Source organism: Eretmochelys imbricata, chromosome 1, assembly GCF_965152235.1.
Source record: "Eretmochelys imbricata isolate rEreImb1 chromosome 1, rEreImb1.hap1, whole genome shotgun sequence".
NCBI lineage: Eukaryota > Metazoa > Chordata > Testudines > Cheloniidae > Eretmochelys > Eretmochelys imbricata.
Window position 1 is genome coordinate 61073925 of NC_135572.1, and position 13386 is coordinate 61087310.

At 42.4% G+C, this 13386-nt stretch overlaps 1 protein-coding gene across 1 annotated transcript in view; it reads left to right on the forward strand.

The window, feature by feature from the left end:
• The first annotated feature begins 4101 nt into the window (after positions 1-4101).
• LCP1 (lymphocyte cytosolic protein 1) overlaps positions 4102-13386 on the forward strand; it is a 37575-nt gene continuing 28290 nt past the window's right edge. The window contains exon 1 of the mRNA XM_077811578.1: positions 4102-4237. The gene's annotated coding sequence lies outside the window, so the exon portion shown is untranslated. The remainder of the gene's footprint in view (positions 4238-13386) is intronic.

The window sequence follows — 13386 nt, forward strand, 5'->3', positions numbered from 1 at the left end:
ACCAGGGCCAGCCCCCTCTGATTGGCTGCCTTCCGCACTGCCTGCCTTCTGGTATACAGCAACCAATCAGGGCTGCTTTAGGAGCCAGGTGGAGCTCTTCTCCCTCCCATCATGAACCCAGAAAAGGTTTTGGGGAGAGGAGGAAGGAAGCAGCTGACACCATTTGAGGGGAGGAGGGGATGGCTGAAAGAGCCCAGCATCTCAGAGGGGGGGAAGTGAATAATAGATCAGTTTGCTCTCTGCCCCTTCCCTCCAGTTCTTCCCTACCACACCAAGCCTAGGAAGAGGGAGAAGAGGAACCCATTGCAGATGCCCCCGAAGGCTTGGGAGAGAAGGATGAAGGACCCTTGTGCTTGGAGCAGAAGTATGCTAAGGGGCAAAAGTGATATGTGGGGTGGATGGTGCAATTGGTGGGCAGGACATGGACAGATATAGGGCTGAGGGCAGAACTGATATGGGGGATGGGTGGTCCACAATTAATTGCTGAGCAGGGGATGGGCAGATGTGGGGGCAGAAAGGCACAGAATGAATGGCTTAGAGTGTTGGGTCTGGGTGGGAGGCTGGAAGCTCCGTACCTTCAGGCAGCCAGCAGGAACTCCTGCACTGGGGTCCAGATTCACTTTACTCTGTGAATTTGGGATAGTTGGCAAACTGTAGTTGCCACACGCACATCAGGGATGGGCAGGGGGGAGTTTGAAAATCAACACACACACCAAAACCACAACATCATCTTTCCTAAAACCAACCACTTCATGAGTTGTAGACCAATCTCATGACTTACTGGCATCTGACTCAATTTTTGACTTTTAGGGTTGGTAATACTGTAGAAGGAAGCTGCTTTTATGCCCAACCCCCTCCTCATCCGGTCTTGCTAATGCACTGAATTGCTCACTGGGTCCCAGGGAGATTGGCTGGGTGGAAGCTCACAGCCCCAGTTTGACCCTCAGCACTGAGGGGTGAGAGGCCCACTCTGGCACTGGAGCTCTAGTCCGAGGCCCTAAACAAAGGGAGCAGCCTGGGATTTTGTGCCAAACTACTGCCACAACACCACTTCCTCCTGCTCATCATCTACACCCCCTGTCCCACAGGTTTGTCTAGTTCCAGACAAAATCTGGAACAGGATCATACTGTCTCCAGAGACTTCCCCCACCAACCTTAAATGGCTAGTAGGCCCTCTTACAAAAATGAACAGGGGATCAACCCTGGGAGAAGGGAAAGATTGCTAAAGGATGTAGTGAGAGGTAAGGTCCCAGAGCTATCCGCCAAGGTGGAGTTGAGGGAGAGGATGAGAAGTTCCAGCTCAATGCAGCATGCAAGGGGAAGCCAATGCAGGGATTCTGAGTTGGAATGGCCTTATCTGATTGACAGGCACAGAAGAGTGGCTGTGTGTTGGGCAGATAGGTGGGGGACAATGTCAGTGCTGAGAGGTTAGACATGAAAAGGCCCAGTTTGAGGAGCTGTGTTATTTAATGTATTTATTAATGATCTTCAAAGAGGAGTGAGTAGCTAAGTAGCAAAATTTGCAGATGATACAAAGTTATTTATTTTAGTCAGGACTAGAGAGGACTGGGAGAGGCTTCAGAGACACCTAAACAAGAATGAATGGATGGTAGATGAATGGGCTACTTGATGGCTAATGAAGCTCGGTGTTGTTAAATACAAAGTAATGACTACTGGAGGGAAAATAATTAGCTACTCGTACACTTTACAAGGTTCTCAATTGACTATCAACTCAGGTAAGGGACCTGAGTGTCACTGTAGACAGTCAGTGAAAATCTCTGCTTAATGCAGAGCTGTGGTAAAAACAAAACAAACAAAAACACACTGAACAAGTTGTTGAGATGCATCAGGAATTTGATGAAGAATACAGAAAATATGATAATGTCATTATCTAAATTCCCTGGGGTGACCTCATCTAAACTACTGTCTATAGAACTGACCAGCCCTGGGTTTGAGATGGGGGACACTGGACTCACTGTTTGTGTACCTGTGCAAAGGCCCAGTACAATAAGGTTCCAGTTTTGTCCCCTACCTAGTACTAATAAGTAGCATGCTGCAGTCATAGCACATGAAATGAGCTGGTGTTCTGAGCATAGGGCTGGGCTCTAGGAATTCCTGCATTCGAATCCCAGCTCTAGCACTATGTGGCTTTGAATGAGTCCCTTAACTTCTCTGCTTCAGGTTCCCTATCTGGAATATGGGGACAGTAATACTTATATACATCACAGGAAGACCGTGAGGATTAATTCATGTCTGCAAAACACTTTAAAAATGAAAAACAGGATATAAATGCTAAGCAAAATCAGGTATTATATACAATGAAACCTGCCTTCAGCAGCCACATCTTCTTCAGCATCTCCACTACTGGAGGTTTGCAACTAATTGTAGCCCATGCTGTATGATTCTCTGCTCATCTCTTTTTGGCTATAGCCAAGATACCACATTATCCATCCATGATCTTCTTTTTCTGTTTCGTTTTCTTCTGTCATTAACTTTCCCTTCCAGTGCTTGTAAATATGCATCGGCTGCTGAACGTTGCAAAATGTGCCCTGCAAATTGAATCTTTCTTTTTCATAAGATCTCTGATGAGTGTTTGCTGAGTTCCAGTCATTTCTAATACTTTTTTTGATGATTACACAAGCACATCAGCGACCACCAGAAATCTGTTGTTTATAAGACGTAATCTACTCATAACAGTTGAGCAGAATTCATAGAATCATAGGACTGGAAGGGACCTCGAGAGCTCATCTAGTCCAGTCCCCTGCACTCATGGCAGGACTAAGTATTATCTAGACCACCCCTGACGGGGTTTGTCTAACCTGCTCTTAAAAATCTCCAATGATGGAGATTCCACAACCTCCAGAGACAATTTATTCCAGTGCTTAACCACCCCGACAGCTACAAAGTTTTTCCTAATGTCCAACTTAAACCTCCCTTGCTGCAATTTAAGCTCATTGCTTCTTGTCCTATCCTCAGAGGTTAAGAAGAACAACTTTTCTCCCTCATCTTTCCTGAAATGTGATGCCCAGAACTGGACACAATACTCCAGTTGAGGCCTAATCAGGGCAGAGTAGAGCGGAAGAATTACTTCTCATGTCTTGCTTATAACACGCCTGCTAATACATCCCAGAATGATGTTCGCTTTTTTTGCAACAGTGTTACACTGTTGACTCATATGTAGTTTATGGTCCACTATGACCACTAGATCCGTTTCCTCAGTACTCCTTCCTAGGCAATCATTTCCCATGAATTGGGGTGGTCTCCTAAAACAGGAAGTTGCCTACTGTGGAGAGAACTCCTGTGCAAGTTTCACCGTAATACCATACCTTCATATGATAACATCCACCCCGAGATTGCTGTATTTGCATCAGTGATGGGATCTTAACCAGGGGGTTTATAATTCAGGTGTGCGGGGTTCCAAAGCACTCTACATCTTCAGGTGTAGGGTGGTCCAGTTAGTCAGTTTGTCTGATGGCTGGTGCTCTATTTGTTTTTGATTAAGGGTCTTTTTTCCTCCCCAGGAGTAACCTCACTGAAGTTAAAACAGTAAGAAACACTGCTCAAAAGAGTCAAAAGAGAAAGGGTGAAATCCCGTCCCCATGGAAATTAATGGGAGTTTTGCCATTGACTTCCATGGGGCCAGGATTTCACCCCAAGTTCCCATAGTACTGAAGATTCATTTTTACATACCAAGAGCCTAATTTTCAGTTACTTTAAGGCCCCTATACAGTACTCTGGCAGTGTAGAGGTGGATTAAAGTAGGTGTAAATTACATTCACACCCACTTTAAAGCACCTTTTACATTGAGCCTTAGTGTGACTGTGAACTGTGACCTGAAACTATAATTGCTTAATTTAGAAAAAGAAGAGGCATAAATAGTGTGTATTAGTGTATGTATATATAGAGAGAGAGAGAGACAGGAGAGAGAGAGAGAGAGAGAGAGAGAGAGATGCTTTTAAGAGACATAAAGAGGAAGTGGAAAGAACTCTACATTTCAATGTGACCTGCTCTGTGTGAGTAATCAGGTGATGGGGGGGGGGGTTGCCCAAAGTAAGCAATATTTCCTTATAAAGACAAAATCTATCTCACTGCCAGATGACGTTTGATCACTCTAGTCACTTCCTTCACTGGGGTCACATACTGAAGGTTGACAAGTCGCACTTCGGATCAGAAAGGAGGGTTTTCCTAGGCACACTCCAACCTGCTTCTACTTATTTTTTTACAGCTTTCAAACAAGGTAATTTTACAAAAAATCTTTCCTTTCAGTTTGAGTTGGACCACAGCATTAGATTTCTGGTATGCTTACAGCACCTGTTGTTTTTCCGTGCACCCACCCTCAATGCGCACTCTAGCAGTTTAACTGCACAGGAAGCCTGTGGTCACCAGGAGCAAGAGCATAGGATCAGTAACAGCATGAATCATTTTCCAGTCTGGTGCAGATTATTTCTATAAACCTTTGGGAGTACATGTGGTGCGTTATTCTGGTATATTGCCGTTCATTCGGTTTGTATCGGAGTTATCGTCTGTATTTGATCCATTTGAAAATGTTGGGAGAATAAGAGTGGATTGATGTGGTGACGTAGTTTTAATTTTCGTTCCAGTGGTCTGAAAAAGGCCGACATTTGCTAGCTGATTTACTTTTTCTGATACGGCTTAAAATTGTTGCTTGTTAGGAAGTCATACAAGCTAACCTATTATCTATCTAATTTCACTGTGCTGTCCCTTCCCCGATAATGGGAGCCATATTGGGTTATCAATTTTAAGGCAGAACTTATCACTAATTTCAGTAGGGACTTCTGCTTAAAAACATGTGGGACGGCCCCAGAATAAAACTTGCTTTTTAAAAGCCCCAGCCAATGTGCATTTAAGTCAGTTAAAGTATTGCCATTGACTTGAATCGGCTTTGATTTAGACTCTAAATTTATTGTGTGTTCCAAGTCTCTGGATTCTCCGGGTGGCTTTATCTCTTCTGAGCATTCAGGTGATGTTTGCACAAACAAGGACCTATCTGCTGATCCTTCCATTCCATAATTTCCATATACTTTCCTGCCACCCTCAGCCAGGCAGGTGTGGATTCACCATGAAGTTAATTCAAGTTTAATTAAGCATTGGCTGTATAGCGTTGGGGAACATTATGTCTCTGGATGACTTTGATTTCCAAACCATAAATGAAATGAGATGTCAGGTTCTGAATACATGACACTAAAATTTCAGGAAAGAATAACAAATATATATTAACCAAGATACAAAATCTTGGTTAATGTGACACAAAACTAATGGCCAAATCCTGTAGTCTTTAGTCCTCATTTGGGCAAAAGTCCACTGACATCAAGGGGAGTTTGTCTTAATTCAGGATTTGTCCACTAGTTCCTGCGAACATCAAGTGAAGATCATCTTAAAAACAAATTACAAATGAGGCTACTTCTTTAGGGATGCAGATGGATTGTTGACAAATGGAGTTTTGATCATTTTGGTGAAATCTCAGGGCCACATGTATGTAGAGGGGATCCTCCATACACCTATCTCCCCCTCTTTATGTTGAAGGGGTGGGTCAGACCTCCATGGTGTCAGATGACCTGAAAGTAGAGAATGAGTGGAAGGGGAAGGCAAGGAAGGACCCAGGCAGTCTCCCCCTGCATTGAGTAGAAACAGAAAACCCCCTTCTTACTGGAAAATCCCATTAAGAGTGGGAACTACCAGCATGAGCCATTTGGGAAATTCCTGATAGCACAGCGAGGTATTTCTGCATAATGCGTGATTTGGCTGATAGAAAGTTCTGCTCTCTTGATATAGTGTCAAAATTTATTTACTATAATCCCAGAAGCTGAAGTAAATGATAATACATTCTTCCCCACCCCAGAAAAAATCATATAGTCAGTTTTTAATCAGACGCCTCCATTGAAATAAATTAAGAGTTCTGCCTAAACATGGATGATGTAATATGGCTCTAGAATTTTTAAGATACTTTTCAAAAATAACTGACTGTAAGCATATGCAGAATGGCATTCACTGAGTATAGTCTCCTCTCTTCTGCCCACAGAATTAGCATGAAACAGATAGTGTTATACCATGCCATTGATTTTTAAGGCCTAGTACTGGTATTAGAGAGAAGAGCTTAAAATTCAGTAGCACAATATGACTCCATGGAAATGATGACCTTAATACAAAGATTTTGATGGAGGTCTTACAGCTATGGTTATCACAAAGATTTTATTAAAATATGTGCTTACTTTGGAAAGTGTGTGTATATAGGAAATGGGTGGCGAAACAGGGAGATAAATTAAAATTAAACAGTGACTTGCCTTCAAAAAAACAGTTGACTAATTCATCTACTTATCTGTTTCATACACAGCTGCAGAATGTAGTCAAATTCTGATGATGTTATGCAATATGTTTAGCAAATCAAACCACATTTAGCATACTAAATCCTATCTTGTTATCATACAGTCATAGGCTCATCATTGGTCATTGGTACTAAATCAGGCCCTTTACGATTAACAAAAAGGAAAATGGGTGCTGAGGATACAGAATAAATTGATGCTGAGGGAAAGAGAAGATGATGATGATTTTCATCAGTTAAATTATTATTATTAATGATTCTTATTACTAGTAGTTACCTATTACTGTGAGGATGACTAGATTGTGGTAGCAACCTAATATGGTAGGCATTTTCTGAACACAGGAAGACACGGCCCCGAGGTAAAGAGTGTGCATGCAATCTTAAAGACGAACACAGGTGATCAGTGGGAGGGGGAAAAGGATGAAACACACAAACAGAATGATCATCAGGGTGGTAATGGGCACATGACTTCTTAGATAGGTGTTTGTCATTTTTGTTCTCTTTTTTCAAAGTTAGACACACTAAACTCCCCTTACCCCAGCTTCCCTCCACAATTTAACCCTCCCATCTTTCTCTCATGCTGAATCCCAGATTTAGTTCTGGTGTCCTTAGGCCTCTCTTCCCCAACATTTCACCTCCCTCCCTCCATGCAGAGGAGCAGTTCATTCATGAATCAAAGAAACAGGAAAGTGGATGATTTAGTCAGATAGTTTCTTGAAGGAATCACAGCAGTGAGTTTTCTTGAGGGAAGGTGCAGAGGCAGTTGTGGGAGAAGCAGACAAACGGCACTGGCAGAGTAGAGAGGCTGGGTGAGGTGATAAGATACAAGGGCAGGTAGGTAAGGAGAGGCAGAATTATGTGGGGTCTGAACAGGTTTAGAACAGCAGGCATAAGGAAACTTTAGTTTACTTGGAAAATAGTAACTAATGGGAAGGACATCCTAAGCAAGGTTGTGGAAGCAAAGATAAAGGGACAATTAAACAGAAGTCATTCAAGAGCCTATAGGCAAGCAGTACACAACAGCCAAACAACAGTAGGATACACAGAGTTTTTTTCCATTTCTAGTATTCTGGGCATAGCTGAATGACTTTGGGCCATATCATGACCTCAATTTAAAAGCAGAACTCCCCACTGAAATCAATAAGAATTTCTGCATAACTGATAACACAATATAACCCTTAGTATGCCCCAGGAAGAAATCTACCTGCAGATTTTCATATGGGGGGAAAAAGCAAAAAGGACTGGAGACTATGAGAAAAAATCCTTCATAAATCCAGTTGGAACACCAAACTCAAATAAATGTTAATAGTTTATACATAAACATATTTTGGCAGCTCTTTGTTTTACCTTCTGAATATATTTTGAAAGTTTAGCTGGTTATGATTATTTTACATGCACCATGTTATTGGTTACATACTAATTCGCTTGAAATATGTACAGTAATTTTCTTCTATGAATTTATATAAAATAGATTTATTATACTGCATACATATGCAGCATACTTTAATTGAGTAAACACTCTGAGTTATGTCTAACAACCCACCACCAGGTGTCGTGTCACCACATTTTGCAGAACCCCCGTGACTCTATTGCATAGGGGTGGGGGATCGATTGGAGAGAGGCTGTCCCCTATTTACCTAAGATTTCTTTTGCAGTCCCTCTCTGCACTCAGTAGGTGCTGAACATGTAGATTAAGTCTGCTTGCTAATAGACAAAGTGGGCTTTGCTGGGAATTCTGCTCATTCCCCTTCTCAGGTTCTAAGAAGTGTTGTGTCAGCTATTTCTACAGCAGGAAAAATCTGAAGGATTTAATGCACAGAATGGCAGGGCTAGTGGTTCCACAACTCTGCATAGCCACTGGCCAAAAGTCCCTGCAGGATTAGCAGTCACTACTACAGCCCAGTAGCGGCTGGGCTGGTTCGTGGCAAGGAGGATTCCATTCCCCTACAGTCTCTCTGGAGCTCCCTTGCATAAAGTCTGTTTACTTAAGCTTGGTCTAGGACCCAAGATTTGGCCTTAAGGACTTAATAAGTTATACTGAGAAACAATGTCCTTTCTTGAAAGTTTATGAAACTAAGACTTGTGTAGCACCAACATGTTGTCCTTCAAGTAGAGATAACTATGTTGTTTTACTACAGTCTCTTCAAATTCTCACTGTCTGAAATAGATGCATGAAGGGATCAGATGCAACATCTTTATCATTCAGCAGCTATATTAGGGATGGTTATAGCCTTTGGGGGGAAGGTATTATCATTTACTATGGACCAATTGTGAACCCCTTATTCACACTGGGGAGCAGTTACTCACGGAAGTAATCCCACCAACTTCATGAGGGTTTCACAATCCTACTCTGTAGTTCTGTACAATGCCTTGCATAGTGGGGTCCCAACCTGGTTGAAACCTCTAGGTGCTTCCGTAATAGAAATGTTACATATTGTTAATGGAGTCGGGTACATTTTTGGCTGTTTGGGATTCAGAATTTAATTCAACACCCTTGAGAAAATTAGAATGAAACATTTAACTTTATTGTGTATGTGTAGCCATTTAAGTAGGCCGATGGACAAAGAATATATACCTAGAAAAAGAGCATTTTCTTAAATGCAGCATATTCAAAATACATTAGTTGGTCTATGCCCTTCAGTGATTTTGGAAGTCATTTTACTAAGAATTACATTTTAATCTGATATTTTGCTCAGAAATCGTTGATGTTTCCTAATGCAGTCAACCACAGTGGCCTAAGAAGGAGTACTGTGGAAAGGGATCTGGGGGTCATAGTGGACCACAAGCTAAATATGAGCCAACAGTGTAACACTGTTGCAAGAAAAGCAAGCATCATTCTGGGATGTATTAGCAAGAGTGTTGTAAGCAAGACCTGAGAAGTAATTCTTCCACTCTACTCCACGCTGATAAGGCCTTAGCTGGAGTATTGTGTCCAGTTCTGGGCGCCACATTTCTGGAAAGATGTGGACAAATTGGTAAAAAGTCCAAAGAAGAGCAACAAAAATGACTAAAGGTCTAGAAAATGTGACCTATGAGGGAAGATTGAAAAAATAGGTTTTGTTTAGTCTGGAAAAGAAGGCTGAGAGGGGACATGATAACAATTTTCCAGTACATGAAAAGCTGTTACAAGGAGGAGGGAGAAAAATTGTTCTCCTTAACGTCTGAGGATAGGACAAGAAGCAAAGGGCTTAAATGGCAGCAAGGGAGGTTTAGGTTGGGCATTAGGAAAAACTTCCTAACTGTCAGAGTAGTTAAGCACTGGGACAAATTGCCCAGGGAGGTTGTGGAATCTCCGTCATTGGAGGTTTTTAAGACCAGGTTAGACAAACACCTGTCAGATGTTTATTATTTAGTCCTGCCTTGAGTGGAGGGGACTGGACTAGATGATCTATTGAGGTCCCTACCAGTCCTACATTTCTATGATTCTCCGATGATAAATAACCACTGACAGACAAGGTGTTGTAGTGGGTCCTTTCACCTTGGGAGATGTGGGTTCAAATTTTGCCTTAGACTGCTAGGGAAAAATCATTAAACCACATAACTAAACCACCACGCAAATGGGAAGGATCGCCAGTCTGTTCAAGAACCTCCAGACTGAAAAAGTAGGAGTGTTGTAGATTAGCACTGAGGAGCATTGATGGCTCTATCTAGCTGCCTAAGGCATTACTGTCAGCTAGATTCCTTTAGACCCCCCACCTATAAATTAATCCTGTCCCGACTCTGGCAGAAACTTTGAAGGAAGGTTGACATGCTAACACTGCTTGTCCTCCCGGGCTGTGAATCCATCCTGGGTTTCCTTCTTGGCACAGAGAAGTGCAATTTACCTCTGACAACACTAGAGAATTTAGGGTTGTATGTACATTACAGCTTAAAATAACAAAAATAGAATATAAAATGTGTCCTGAGGAATGAGAGGGAGGAAATTTTAGACTATGCTGTAACAGCATTACATTTGTTTTGCTGAGCATCAGCAACATTATTTTTCTCTCTCCATTTAGTGCCTTTATGGATGCTGATTTTAAAGAAGTTAGGACTTTTTTTCTTCTTTTTTGGCCAGTGAACGGAAGCCTAAAGTTGAGCAACTTTTAAGCCACAATGTTGTGGTTTATAGCATTGATTCTTCTTTTCGCATGAGATCAACTGAATAATTTCTCTTTTTCTCTCTCCTTGTGTGTGAGAGCAAAAAAGGAAGAAAATATTATGTGCCCTCCCGGCAAGACTACTTGCAGTTGTCAAAAATGTTTATGGCCCAAAACATAAATGCCGTACAAAATATACTAGTTGGACACATAGTCTGACCAGGAAGCCTTTTCATGGGGGCTGTAGCTCGGTCAGAGGACGTATGGGCAAAACCATGGAGACTATGCGTGCTAGTCTCCATAGAGAGATAGAGAAATATTCCAGGAGAAGAATGTCCTAGCAGAGACATTCTGATCACCATCAGTTACATGCACATGGATGAGGAGGGGGATTTAAGAAACATTGACTGGAGGAAGGATTTAGTGAGGAAAATCCCCCAAAGATACCAAGTACTCCCATAGGTGTTGGAAATAGGGTTGGTGGGGGTGCTCCCACACCTCCTGGCTTGAAGTGGTTTCCATTATAGACAGGGTTTACAGTTTGGCTCAACGGTTCTCAGCACCCCCACTATAAAAATTGTTCCAGCACCCTTGCCTATTCCCGTATACCTTTGTGATATTCAAGTACACTTGGGGTACATCAGAAGATGCAGAACTCCTTGTCACTTCCTGGAGGCTCCTTCTCATTTGCTGTTGCTTATCTCATTGCCCAGATGTGCTGTAGGTAAGGAGAATTTTCCTGATGTATTTTGGGTCAAAAACTCTCCTTAAAATTAATCAGAAAGAAATGCTAATTCAGAAAAGTGGAAAACTATTCTATAATCCTGATGAAAAATCCTGCACAAAGAAATCTGGTCTCAGATAACTGACAGCTTGGATAGGGCAAGGAAGAGTAAAGAAAAAAAAAGGCATTAAAGGGGATCCAGCTCTGCCCGAGTAAACAGTACTGTGTTGTTGGGGAGGGGGAGACCTCTGTCTTGTGTTTTTCCTCGGCTGCTCTAAATGCTCTATTTCGCGGGGATGACATGCTTCTTGTTCCAGCAGCCTAAGTGAAAATAAACCATTTAGAAGAGGGTGGCTGCGGGAGTTGAAAAGTTATGAGACAAGGGACACACCCAATTCGCCCCTCCCAGTTCCCCACAATACTCTAGAAAAAAACATACTATTAACAAGGTAATGCCCCAATGGGTAAAGAGTGTGTGGAAAATTTTTATTTCTTCAGCTATTCCAGCACTTTAAGTCATTGCTGAGTTGATAATGACTATTCCAATATGTGTTCATGAAATGTAATGTTGCCACATAAAATTTGCCATTTTGCTCTGGGCAAAAAGTGCAACTTTACTTAAGGTGCATTGATATATCTTCACAGTTTTCATTCTAGTGCCTGTGAGAAACCATAAAATGGAGCTTATGAAACAAGAGCTTCTTGTAACTAATTTAGTACAAATTGTGAAAGAATTCAGTATTTAATGATTTTACTATTTATCATTTATATTGCACCCTGAGTGCACACTTACTTTGCTGAGTAATATGTAATAATTCATGAGATTACAGTACTTTTCAGATTTTTTAACTATGGCCTCATAATCAGAAGAAATGAAAGAACATTAATGCTGAAGCGCATCAGTTTAGTGGTGACATTTCATTCCTCAGTTTTGAGACTGTTGTTTTTGTTCTTCCATTATGTCCTAGGCAGAAAATAGTTTGTCATTAGATCTCTTAAAACATCCATGATATAGCTGTTCCTTTTGAGGATGAGGTCAACTAAAAACCAGACAAATTACACTGTTGTATTATTTTAAATATACAACAATAAGAGTAGTGGCTTTTCAGAAGCTATTTCAGTGTAATTTGTCAGCATTCTCAGCACACAGGATGAGAATAATTTTTAAATAAAGAAACACACAAAACAACATTCAGATATGGTTAAGAAGCTGGAACAAGAATGCATTTGCACACTTTGCTCCTAGATTGCAACATTGGTGTCAGTGGTGCTTTGCAGGTAAATAAAAAGACAAGGCCCCAGAGCAAAGTTACACACAGTCTGGATGTCCCACTACAATCTTAAATTCAATCTATCCAAAACGCAGCTTTGTACCTCTCCTTTTAATCTGTTTCCATTTACTTCTGCCTCTTTCTCGCTGTTGACAACTCCACTATTTTCCCCATCTCTCCGGCATATTGGTCGTCGTCAGCTCCTTCCTTTGCATTCAAGTTCTTGCTAAGTCCTCTCTTTTCATTCTCTATAATGGCCGCCAAATCTGCCGTTTATTCTGCTATAACCCTTGACCATACCTTGCTCATTCTTCACTTTGATTAACCTTGTCCTTCCTGGCACCCCTGCCTCTCCCCTCTCCCCTCTATCCAAAACAACTGCTGCTAATGCTATTTTCTTTCCCACGGTTCCAGTCACGACAACCCCTCCTTAAATCTCCACACAAAACAACAACAACGAGGAGTCCTTTGGCACCTTAAAGACTAACAGATTTATTTGGGCATAAGCTTTCATGGTTAAAAAAACAACTTCTTCAGATGCATCCATGGGCGGCGAATTCTATGGGCCCGCGGTGCCTGGGCACCAGGAATATTCCTGGCCTGGGGCCCAGCTCCAGCAATGTTTGAGGCCAGGTCTAACCCTCTGCCCCGCCTTCCACCCCTGGGTGCTCGCCTCCCCCCCCCCATCTTCTGGGAGATTTAAAGCGGCCTGGGGCACCGCACCCCCCCACCCCCTCCCAGAGCCTGCACCCCCACCACTTTCCCACACACCCCCTCCCACTCCCAAACTCCCTCCCAAAGCCTGCACCCTCTTCCCACCCACCCCTCCTGCCCCCAAATTCCCCTGCACCCCCACCCCCAGACCAGAGCCTGCACCCAAATACCATCCCAGAGCCTGCACCCCTCACCCCCTCCTGCATCCCCACCCCATTCCTCAGCCTGGAGCCTGCACCCAGCACCCAAACTTCTTCT